This window comes from Eubalaena glacialis, chromosome 4 (genome assembly GCF_028564815.1).
Source record: "Eubalaena glacialis isolate mEubGla1 chromosome 4, mEubGla1.1.hap2.+ XY, whole genome shotgun sequence".
Taxonomy (NCBI): Eukaryota; Metazoa; Chordata; class Mammalia; order Artiodactyla; family Balaenidae; genus Eubalaena; species Eubalaena glacialis.
Window position 1 is genome coordinate 157,918,267 of NC_083719.1, and position 11,644 is coordinate 157,929,910.

The 11,644-nt window shown below is 45.5% G+C and overlaps 1 protein-coding gene across 1 annotated transcript in view; it reads right to left on the bottom strand.

The window, feature by feature from the left end:
* UIMC1 (ubiquitin interaction motif containing 1) overlaps positions 1-5,756 on the bottom strand; it is a 142,737-nt gene extending 136,981 nt beyond the window's left edge. Inside the window, exon 1 of the mRNA XM_061188509.1 lies at positions 5,631-5,756. The gene's annotated coding sequence lies outside the window, so the exon portion shown is untranslated. The remainder of the gene's footprint in view (positions 1-5,630) is intronic.
* Positions 5,757-11,644: the final 5,888 nt, after the last annotated feature.

Sequence of the window (11,644 nt, forward strand, 5' to 3'; positions counted from 1 at the left end):
ACAGAGTGAAGTAAATCAGAAAGAGAAAAATATCGTATAATATCGCTTATATGTGGAATCCAGAAAAATGATACAGATGAACTTATCTGCAAAGCTGAAATAGAGACACAGATGTAGAGAATGGATGTATGGATACCAGGGGGGGAAGGAGGGAGTGGGATGAATTGGGAGACCGGGACTGACATACATACACTACTATGTATAAAATAGATAACTAATGAGAACCTACCGTACAGCACAGGGAACTCTACTCAGTGCTCTGTGGTGACCTAAATGGGAAGGAAATCCAAAAAAGAGGGGCTATATGTATACGTATAGCTGATTCACTTTGCTGTACAGCAGAAACTAACACAACATGGTAAAGTAACTATACTTCAATAAAAATTAATTTTAAAAAAAACAGAAATTTTCAAATCATCACTAACGACTAGAGAAATGATCCCATGCCAAATATGCAAAATTTGGAGGAGTTTTATTAGAAAATATTTTGGTTGAAAAAAACCAGAGAGACTATGCTGATCCAAAACCATAGTCCCGGGGACTCCCTTGGTGGCGCAGTGGTTAAGAAACCACCTGCCAATGCAGGGAACATGGGTTCGATCCCTGGTCCAGGAAGATCCCACATGCCACACAGCAACTAAGCCCGTGCGCCGTAACTACTGAGCCTGCGCTCTAGAGCCCGCGAGCTACAACTACTGAGCCCACGCACGGCAACTACTGAAGCCCACGTGCTCTAGGGCCCACGTGCCACAACTACTGAGCCCATGGGCTGCAACTACTGAAGCCCGCGCGCCTAGAGCCCATGCTCTGCAACGAGAAGCCACCGCAATGAGAAGCCCGCACACCACAATGAAGAGTAGCCCCCGCTTGCCACAACTAGAGAAAGCCCGCATGCAGCAATGAAGACCCAACGCAGCCAAAAAAAATTAATTAATTAAAAAAAAAAAAAAAAAAAACATAGTCCCATACTTGAAAAACAAAACCGGAAAAGGGGAAAAGTAAAAGGGATTATTTTTATAACTTTCCCTCTCTCTCTTTCTCTCTCCCTCTGCTATGTCTTTGCTCTATCTCTGTCTCTTTCATGAACATGCACACATACACACACACACTGACTCATCCATATACCTCGGTTTTGGGTGATGAAATCAATAGACAGACTCTTTTGGAACCTTCAGAGAGCAGAAAACTGAAACACTAGTGAGTAGATAGGGCTACAGGAATAAAGGGTGACCTGATGAGAAGAGGCTAACAGTAGTAAGAATGGTAGCACGTCCCCTAAAACTGGTTTAAAAAGAGGGTCTCTGTTTACTGGATTCACCTGGTAAGGCAGCCAAAATTAGGTTGTGCCAGAATAAGGTGAAATCCATTGCCACATTATCTGCTTACAACTTTAACTCTGCTCTACATAAATAATGGTGTTTCTAGGATGCTGAAAATCACAATGAATGTAATCTCTTTCCTGTTGCTTTTTCTCTCATACTGAATAAAACGTGGACGATTTCCACAATCAAAAAAAAAAAAAATTAGCCAAAGAATCGAAGTACACATTTCTCCAAAGATTATTTACAGATGGCAAGCAAATGCGTGAAAAGATGCTCAATACGAATAGCCATCAAGGAAATGCAAATCAAAACCACGATGTGATACCACGTTACACCCACCAGAATGGGTGTATGATCAAAAAGACATACAATAAGGCTTCCCTGGTGGCGCAGTGGTTAAGAATCCGCCTGCCAATGCAGGGGACATGGGTTTGAGCCCTGGTCCGGGAAGATCCCACATGCCACGGAGCAACTAAGCCCGTGCACCACAACTACTGAGCCTGCGCTCTAGAGCCCAAGAGCCACAACTACTGAAGCCCGCACGACTAGACCCCATGCTCCGCAACAAGAGAAGCCACCGCAATGAGAAGCCCATGCACCGCAACGAAGAGTAGCCCCTGCTCGCCGCAACTAGAGAAAGCCCGCACGCAGCAATGAAGACCCAACGCAGCCAAAAATAAATAAAAATAAAATAAAATAAAATAAATAAATAAAACATTTTTTTAAACTTATAAAAAATTTTAAAATAAAATTAAAAAAGACATACAATAACAAATGTAGGCAAGGATGTGGAGAAATTGAACCCTCATACACTTCTGGTGGATATGTAAAATAGTGAAGCCTCTTTGGAAAACAGTCTAGCAGTTCCTCAAAATGTTAAAATTAGAGTTACCATACGACTCAGCAATTCCACTCCTAGGTAATAGCCAAAAGAAATTAAAATTTATGTCCACACAAAATCTTGTACATAAATGTTCACAAAGCAGCATTACTCATGAGAGCCCCACAATGGAAACAACCCAAATGTCCATCAACAGATGAAGGAATAATGTCACATCCATACAACGGAAAATTATCCAGCAATAAAAAGGAATGAAGCCTGATACATGTAACAGCATACATAAAGCTTGAAAACATCATGCTAAGTAAAAAGAAGCCAGAAGGACCACATACTGTATGACTCCATTTACATGAAATATCCATATCGGTAAATCTATATAGACAGAGAGTAGATCAGTGATTGCTTAGGGCTCAGGGGGATTGGTACTGATGGCTTAGGGGTACAGAGTTCCTCTTTGGGGTGAAGAAATGTTCTAAAATTCATTGTTGTGATGGTTACACAACTCTGTGAAAATACGAAAAGCCATTGAATTGTACATTTAAGTGGGTAAATTGTATGGTATATGAATTATATCTCAATAAAGCTGTTTAAAAAAAATTAACCTACTGTGACCGAGTCAAAACACTAGTTATCTCTGGAGGGTACTGACTGGGAAGGGGCACAGGCGACCCTTCTGAGTGAGGTGCTGGAAATGTTCCATATCTTTATTTGGGTGGCAGTTACATGGATGTATGTACTGAGCTATACAATTAAGGTTAGTTCACTTCATTGTATGTCAACAATACTTTTTTAAGAAGGGCTTTTTTTAATAATAAATATTTGTGAGTGAATGAATATTTTAATTAATCCTCATAAAAACCTAAGAAGTATATATAATTATTATGAGGAAACATAGGTTCAGAAAAGTAACTTGCCCAAAGCCACAAAGCAGGCACTTGCACATCTGTCTCTCGACTCCAATACTGACTCCAATACTCCATGACTTAATCTTTGGATTTCTTCCAACTAGAACTGCTGCCTAATGTAAGGTATGCACACATAAATATTAGATGAATTATACTTTATGCTTATATTTAAATTATAGCATATAATTTATATATTTAAATTATTAAATATAATTCAATAAAATATACATTTAAATTATTAAATGCTATATAAAGGCACAGAAGGCTAAAATTATTATAGGCTGTAGGAAGCTATATGGAGAATAATAAGACTTAAGGTGATCCTTGAATCTAAGAGAATATCATGAATAGGTAGGGATAAGTATGGGGGAAGCCTGGAGGAATCATAGTGTCCTAGGAAAACATCTTGTAAGGAATAGTTTTCATCTTTTTAAGTGTTTCCTGTACATTTAGTTATTTAAACCAGTGGTAGCTACACCACCAAATACATGTAATTCCTTAAAGATATTTAAATAAGTAAAAACTCTTCTCCCTAGCACAGAACCACCTTCAGGCTCAAAATGGGTTTTCAAAGAATCACAGCAGATAAGGGATCAGTAAGAAGTGTTAAGTAGAGGCACCCCACAGATTTCAAAATTCCAGTGCTTCATGAGATTTAGCCACACTATTTCCACAGAAATTCTAAGAGTAAAAAGGTCACTGCTCAGCCAATTTAAACGAACAACCTAACATATAGTTCAACTGCTATTTAAGTTGCTACCCTTCAAAATGAAAAAAAAAAAAAAAAATCACTAAAATAATGGCTTATGTTCAATTACTTGAACAGAGGCTACAGAATGAATTACCACTGTGTCTGCAAAGAAGGAACAGTGTCTAGATGCCAACAGTCTCTTCTTAATCACGACAGTTAGAAACAAAATGTCTCTAAAGAATGCACAAGCAGGAAAGGTGACCCAAAAATGAGACTTGTTACATCACAGGTTGGTAGTGTCCTTGAAAATCTCCAATTTGGAAGATACTATTTTTCTTTTTTGTTCAGCACTTCCACCATCTTGATCTATCTGAAGAACAATCACTGACAAGATAATTTAAAATCTTGACATTCTCCCTACCAAACCTGTCAAAATTGCTCTGAAAGCTTGGGGGCACAGCGACCTTAACAGTCCTCTATGAATGACTGACTCTTACGCCTAAATAAGTCGCCATTCAAGAAACTTGGTACCAAGCTCTTCATCAACTGATCAGCTTGACTGTTTCTCCAATTTAAAAAAAGGTAAACGGACACCTACACACACACACACCTGATGCTCTATATTCCAGTTTATACTCAGCCTCAGTTTAGGACAAGTGTGTAAAAACAGAATCCAAACACACTGAGAAATAATTACAGTTATTTACTGAGTCCTTGGACACTATTTTAGGTACCTCACATGCATTATAGAGATTACTCCTCCCAATAACACTATGTGGTAGGCATCATTATTTTACGTTATTTTTATCACGATTTTACACCTTAGGAAACATTCAAAATCAAACAGCTGGTAATTTCTTAAGTTCGTAAATGGGCAAGTTGGGAATTGAAGCGCGATGTGTCTGATTCCAAAGAGACACATTTTTGGATTCAACGAAAAGGCACTGCCTCTGACAGGAAAAAATAAAGACAGTAGCATAAACTTTCACTTTTTCCTGGGTGTTATCATTCTCAGTGACTAAATACAAGAACAAGAACAAGAACATTGGAGTCAGTCTGGCTGGATTCAAAACCAGCTCAACGACTTACGCCATGTGTGTCTTCGATCCTCAGTTATCTAATATGTAAAGTGAGGAGGATAAGAGTACCTATCTCACAAGATTGTCGTGAAGATTCAACAAATGTGTACATGTAAAAGGCCTGAAACACTATCACCGTACAGCGCGGAAACATACTAGTTCTGTTGGAGAGGAAAGTGGTAAATGATGGTAAGGATTCCCAAGGAACATCTTTATATCTGGGCAAAAAAACTAGATCACTCACCAACAAAACAGTAGCCTGCAGGAGGGAGGGAGCGTGAGGAGAAAGGGGCGGAGGGGCCCAGTCGCCCTGACTCCACGAGAAGTCCCGGCTGTGGGACCCCGCGGAAAGAGGCGGCACGGACGGAGGCCGCTCGCGGGGTGCTCAGCGTGAGGAAGACGCCTTCGAGGGGCTGGCGAGAACCAGAGCCCTTCGCCGGGGGACCCCGGGGAGAATGAAGGCCGCACCCTCTGTGGGAGGGGCGCGGTCCGGGCACCCGAGGGCGGAAGCCCATCCGGGGTCACCAAGGGCCCACCCGGCGTCGGGAGGCGCCCAGTACCCTGAGGGGCCATCCCCGGTTTTCCAAGGGGCCTATCCCGCCGTCCCAAAGGACCGTCCCTTCAGGAGGCGCCCACCTCGGCGTCCGGAGAGACCCGCCTCACCGTCGAGAGGGCCCTAACCCCAAGTCAGAGGCGCCCATCCGGGAGAGGAGCGGGCCGCGGCCCTCCTGAGGGTGAGAAGCAGGTGGGAAGCAGGCGGGCGGGAGGTGTACCGAAGCGGCAAGTACTCACCGACCGGTCCCCGCCGCTTCGCTGAGCCCCTCCTCTCGGGTGCCGCAGGTCGCGAGCGTCCGCAGTACGTTGGGAACTAGCGGCGGGCGAGCGCGCGCGAGGTTGAGGTACCGCGGGGAGACGAGCTCTCGGGGCAGGCGCATGCGCGGGCGTCCGGGGACGGAACCAACCCGCACTGCGGGGGGAGACTGCCGCCAGGACATACCAACCGTGTGAGGTGGGGGGCGCCATCAGCGCGAGGTGGATTCCATCTCCAAGGGCAGACTGGGCACCTCCCGGTGGTCTCGCACTTTGTTCGTTTGCTTTATCATTTGCTAGTGCTTTGAGGGAAACCAAAGAGTAGTAACAGGGTCCCCGAAACCCTACAGTGAAACCTTCAAAGGCTTCTCTGCCACATCAAGCCTCCTCTGGCCCTGTCTTTGCATGTGTCTAAAGTTAGATTGAGGACTTCCCTGGTGGCGCAGTGGTTAAGAATCCGCCTGCCAACGCAGGGCACACGGGTTCAAGCCCTGGTCCGGGAAGATGCCACATGTCGCAGAGAAACTAAGCCCATGTGCCACAACTACTGAGCCTGTGTTCTAGAGCCCGCAAGCCACAACTACTGAGCCTGTGTGCCACAACTACTGAAGGCCGCGGGCGCCTAGAGCCCGTGCACCCCAATGAAGAGTGGTCCCGGCTCGCCGCAGCTAGAGAAAGCCTGTGCACAGCAAAGAAGACCCAATGCTGACAAAACTAAATAAATAAATTTATATAAATAAATAAAGTTAGACTGAAATTATCTGATAAGACCACTTGAAAACTATCTCCGGATGGTAAATGTTAAAGTCTGACCATTTCAGGGGAAGAAGGAAATCTGGGAAACGGAAACTCTTAGAGATGCCAGGTGGAAGCATAAAATTAGAATAGCCACTTTTGGTGAAATTTAAAATGTGCATTTTATGACCCAGCAATTTCATGTATACAGGTGTGCAGAAGAAATGTTCATGTTCAAGCCCACTTCCCTGTGAAAAATGAAAACAAAGGAAATGTACAATAAGACATGAATGAATAAAATGTGGTATGTTCCTACAATAAAATATTACAACAGATAAAACTAATAAATGAGTCCTATACGTATCAACATTTGACAGCTCGCAAGAGTTGTTGAAATAGCAACGTGCCAACGAACATGTTACCGAAAATTCCGTCCTTGTCCCCTCGCCAAATGAGAATAATGAGGACAAGGTTTTGAGGATTAAGGAAAGAGAAATGTATTGATTTGCCAGCAAATGAGGAGGGTAGCAGACTAGCACCTTGAAAACTATGACCTGCCTTCTGGGGAGAAAGCTGGTGTATTTAAAGCAAAGTCTTGGGGCTGGGGTTAAGATCAGAGGAACAAGCAAAAACAGCAAGAATGCCCGCCCATGTTAATCAGTAACAAAGAATGCACAGTAACAAAGAATTTAAGTTTTAGCTCCCAGCAAAGGAGGGAGAGAATGGGAAAAACAGTTTTAGAAATCATTCGTTAGTTTTAGCCTTGTGGCTCTGTTACGTGTACATGTGAAATGATTTATGTAAATTTTAAAATACATAGAATGACAGTACATACTGATTATGGAAAATATATGTGTGTAAAGTATAGAAAATGAACTAGATGAATATATGAATACACGCTGTGATAATATGACGGCAGGAGAGTGGGGAGGGGTGGAAGCCAGGATAAATGGAAAGGAGGAATAAAGAGCACTTCTGACAGGTCTGTCATGATTTCTTTTAAAAAAAGAAGAAAACTAAACAAAATGTTAACAGTTGGGTAGCTGAACTATAGGTACATTATTCTTAGTACTTTTTTTGTAACATTTTATTCTGGAATGCCCTTTTCCTATTCCCTCAACTCATCTACCTCTAATTGATCCGCCAAAATCCAGCTCAGTCAATTCTTCCTCTGCTTCCTCTAACCCCAGTTTGAGGCAGGAGACACATGGGCCCCCAGGGCAAACGGTTTGAGTTCGTTCCTTGTGGACCGATACTCCGAGACGGAAATAACAGAAAAATTGAGAGAGGAGGCTAGGCCCTCCTGGGATAGACAATAAGAGAGCACATATTCCTCATTCTTTTTTTTTTTTAATAAATTTATTTAGTTAGTTAGTTTTGGCTGCATTGGGTCTTTGTTGCTGCGCGCAGGCTTTCTCTAGTTGCGGCGAGCGGGGGCTACTCTTCGTTGCGGTGCGGGGGCTTCTCGTTGCAGTGGCTTCTCTTGTTGCGGAGCACAGGCTCTAGGCACGTGGGCTCCAGTAGTTGTGGCACACAGGCTCAGTAGTTGTGGCACACGGGCTTAGTTGCTCCGCGGCATGTGGGATCTTCCCGGAACAGGGATCAAACCCATGTCTCCTGCATTGGCAGGCAGACTCCAAACCACTGTGCCACCAGGGAAGTCCCTATATTCCTCATTCTTGAAGTCAGGAGACCTCCCCAACTATACGTGCACAGAAAGGCTCCTTGGAGGTCAAAAGGGGAGTGATGCTAAGTGATGGCAACTAATGCTCACTACACATAGGCCTCTTCAGTAGAATCCATCTTGGCTAAGAGATGTGCATGCACACATGGGAAAATCCTGAGATACACCAAATATGGACTCTGAACCAGGCAAATCAAAATGATTGGTCAAAGGAAACATGGAAGAAATGCCCCATAAAAGTGATTCAAGCTGCCATGAGGGTGCGACTCTCTCTCTGAGCCCGTCCATGTGTCTATCCACACATACTGTACTCTTTTTTTCTCTTAATAAATACTTTACTTGTTTCACTACTTTCCGTCTTTGTGGGGATTCTTTCTCTGCAAAGCCGTACGGCCAGGGCTTTGTCACTGACCACCGGTCTAGTGGCTAGAATCCGGTGCTCTCACTGCCGGGACCCGACCTCAATCACTGGCCGGGAACTGAAATTCTGCTTCAAGCCACTGCTGGCCAAGGCCACCCGTGATCATATTTGGTGCCGAAACCCATGAATTCGGGAAGTCGAGGTAAACCGCGGGCTTCGCCCAGCTATGGCTTGAGGCCCCTGACTCACTCTTGCTCTGTCCGCTCACAGCCTCATGGCTCCCCGCAACAACATAGGGGGTGGCAGGGGAATTTCCCAGGCCATGCAGATTCAAATAACGCTTGGGTGACAGGTGACACTGTCCTTTGGGACGTGCTGGAAACATGATTTCCGACCGTGCAGGAGCCCCAGGGGTCTCTCTCTCTCTTGTTCTCCCTCTCTCTGTCCCGTAAGGAACCCTCCACTACGCCTTTCCTTCCCACCTTACTCGCACAACAAGGTCTCTTTCTCACTTCGTATCTCCGCGCCCTTTTAGAGAAGGATTTCCTGGATATTATTCCTAAACTGCATCCCCGCCCCTGCCAAACCCAGTGCTGCCTGTGTCAGACAAAATTGTCAGACAATTCCCAATTCTATCTTAGCTGCCAGACAGATAGGGCAAAGGATTTTGGATTCTTCTGTTGTCTAGTCTCTCACCTCACTCAATGCCCAGAGATTTACTATGAGAATTTCTATACCTCCCGGCCCTCGAGCCTTGAAACCCATGCCATGTTCCACAGCGCCCAACTCCAGTTTTTCCAAGGGTTTGTCTTTGCATCTATCAGCCCCATCACTCCAGGCCTTGACAGCCTACACACTGCTACAGACAGCCTATCGGGCTGGCCGCTACCCAGAAGCCCGAATTACAAACTTTGTAGATGCTCAGTCGCGAGGAATACAGCCCAGCGTTGGAAGACTTATCATAGGACATAAGCTCTGTAGACAAGGGATCCCTCTTAAGGAAAGCCCTGGCAACCGGTCTGCACTGATTCAAAAGCCCTTCTCTGGCCGTGCTGGGGGAGATGCCTTGCACAAGGTACAAAGGAAGGCCAGAGACGTCTGGTCAAAAATTGATGGGAGAGTAGAGGTCGCTTGAAACCCCATCAGGTTCGAAGGGAATTTGGGGGACGCCCTGAACCCCTTCAGGTTAAAGCCTCCTGGTAAATGTTTCTGGGACACCGGATTCCATTCTAGGAGTACTCTCGTGTTCTCGGTTGCAGGTTACTCAGCATGGGAGGATCCCCCTCCAAGCCAGAAGAGACACCTCTGGAGTGTATCCTTAAGAATTGGAAATTTGGGGACTTCCCTGGTGGCACAGTGGCCAATGCAGGGGACACGGGTTCGAGCCCTGGCCCGGGAGGATCCCACATGCTGCGGAGCAACTAAGCCCGTGCTCTACAACTACTGAGCCTGTGCTCTAGAGCCCGTGAGCCACAACTACTGAGCCCACATGCCACAACTACTGAAACCCACGCACCTAGAGCCAGTGCTCCACAACAAGAGAGGTCATCCCAATGAGAAGCCTGTGCACCGCAACGAAGAGTAGCCCCCGCTCGCTGCAGCTAGAGAAAGCTCACGTGCAGCAGCGAAGACTCAACACAGCCAAATAAATAAATAAATAAATAAAATAAATTTTTTTAAAAAAGTATACCAACATAGATTCCTCCACTTCCGAATGTCAGTCCCTTCTGGGACAACACTTCATCAGCCAGTCCGCACCTAATATTAGACAGAAACTCCAGAAGTTACAATTTGGCCCACAAGCCCCCATGCCCCAACTCCTAGATGTGGCCTTTGGGGTACTTAATAAATGAGATCAAGCTGGGGAAGAAGAGAGAACCCAACATGAGAAAAGACAGGTCAGGGCTCATGCAAAACTGATAGCTGTTGCTGTCAGCCATGGCTTGCGACCTCAGGATAACCCAAGGGGGCCAAGAAAAATCGAACTATCGGTCTGGGGGTAAGACCAACAAGAGGGAGTGCTACAAATGCAAGTCAACTGGCCACTGGGCCTGAGATTGCCAGAAAGAGCCCCCCGGGCCGTGCCCAGTGTGTAAACAAACAGGTCATTGGAAGAGGGACTGCCCTCAGTCCCGAAGAGGAAGGCCCACTCCTGAGATTGCCATGCTGGACGACTGAGGCAGCCCGGGGATTCTGGCACCTCCCCCCAACAAGATATCTATCTCTGTCAGGGAGCCCCGGGTAGTCCTTGATGTGGCAGGTAAGAAAATCAATTTTTTAATTGATATGGGAGCCACTTACTCTGTCTTAATTTCTCACACTGGACCTCCTTCCTCCAAAAGCTGTACCGTGACTGGTTGTCGACGGAAAGCCTCGCACCCATTACTTTACTGGGCCTCTCACTTGCCGATTTGGGCAGCTGTTAATTTCACATGCCTTTTAGTTGTACCTGCGTGTCCAACCCCACTACTGGGGAGAGACCTTCTGAGCTCCCTTGGGGCCATACTCCGATTAGGAGGCCCCGAGCCGCCCGTTATCTTAACTCTAAGACGGACCAGCCAGAAGAGCAAGGTCCTATTCCCAGCCATATTCTACAGGCAGTGGACCCTTCAGCATGGGACAAAGGAATCCCTGGAAGGGCCATAATGCCCAACCTGTAAGAATTAGCCTTAGGCCAGAAATTGCCTATCCTAACAAAAGACAATCTACCATAAAGCTGGAAGCGAATAAGGGTTTACAACCCCTCATAGATAAATTCTTAAGGCATGGTCTCTTGGTGTCCTGCCAGTCTCCGTGCAGTGCTCCTGTTCTGCCAGTTGTTAAGCCAAATGGGGAATATAGGATGTAGAAGACCTTAGAGCAGTAAACGACACAGTGGTCCCTATACATCCCCTCATGGCCATCCTTATAACCTATTAACCCAAATCCCTGAGGACGCCAAATCGTTTACTGTACTCGATCTCAAGGTTGCCTTCCTTGTTTTGCATGCCCACACAGCTATATGGAAAGAGAGAGGACTTCTAAATGCAAGAAACTCCCCTATAAAATATGGGGCTGAGATTTTACATCTCATGGTAGCAGTTCAAAAAACCGCAACAGGTAGCAGTCATTCACTGCCATGGGCACCAAAAGGGAACTCCTCAAATTTCCCAAGGAAACAACAGGGCAGATAGGGAAGCAAAGAAAGCAGCCCTGATGCCCATAACAGAAATGGCA